The 806-nt window shown below is 43.5% G+C and overlaps 1 pseudogene; it reads right to left on the reverse strand.

The window, feature by feature from the left end:
• Window positions 1-265: 265 nt before the first annotated feature.
• LOC122204352 lies at window positions 266-378 on the reverse strand (annotated as a pseudogene).
• Between the last annotated feature and the right edge of the window lie 428 nt (window positions 379-806).

Consider the following 806-nt stretch of genomic DNA (forward strand, 5'->3'; position numbering starts at 1 on the left):
AAAAAGTCCAGCCAGCAAGGAAAACAACTTCCTCAGAGCTTCATCCAACAGGGGGGAATGGATAAACCTAACCCCAGCCCCTTGTAGCCTTTGTCTTACCCTAACGGGGCAAAAATCCCAGAGAAGCAGCACTTGCAAGGATCATGGGCCAGGCCACAGGCCCACTAGGAGACAAACCTAATCATACGATCCTGGGACACTTCCCCTCCCTCCATGCCTTCCTGCACCATTAACAGGGCTCCTGCATACTAGAGGATTACAGCTGAAAAAGCTGCAAGGCTGATTCATCATGAATTGGTGTGTCATCCTTGTGCAGGGGCCATACTCATTTTCTCTGTATCATTCTAATTTCCATATATGTGTGGCCCAAATGAGCACCACTGCAAGGCTGGTTCTTTTTCTTTCCTTTTCCTTTTCCTTTTCCTTTTCTTTTCTTTTCTTTTTCCTTTCCTTTCCTTTCCTTTCCTTTTTTTAAAGACTGGTTCTTTTGAAGAAGGAGTCTCTAGGGAAACCCAAGGACAACAGGGGAAACATAAACAAGTACAGGAGAGGAAATTTCAGCCTCTGAGCCTCACTCCAAGCCAGAAAAACATAAAAACCTCTCATTAAAATGTTGTCTATTTCAGTTCTATTACCCAATATATGCCTGACATTTAACAACAACAAAAAAATTGCATGCTAAAGGAAAGGCACCGTCTGAAGAGAAAAAGTAGGCATTAGAACCACGCTTGGCTACAGCAGAGATGTTGGCATTACTGGACAGGAAATTTAGAGATTTTATTTTTGGGGGCACCTGAGTGGAGTTG

This window comes from Panthera leo, chromosome D3, assembly GCF_018350215.1.
Source record: "Panthera leo isolate Ple1 chromosome D3, P.leo_Ple1_pat1.1, whole genome shotgun sequence".
In the NCBI taxonomy this organism is placed as follows: Eukaryota; Metazoa; Chordata; class Mammalia; order Carnivora; family Felidae; genus Panthera; species Panthera leo.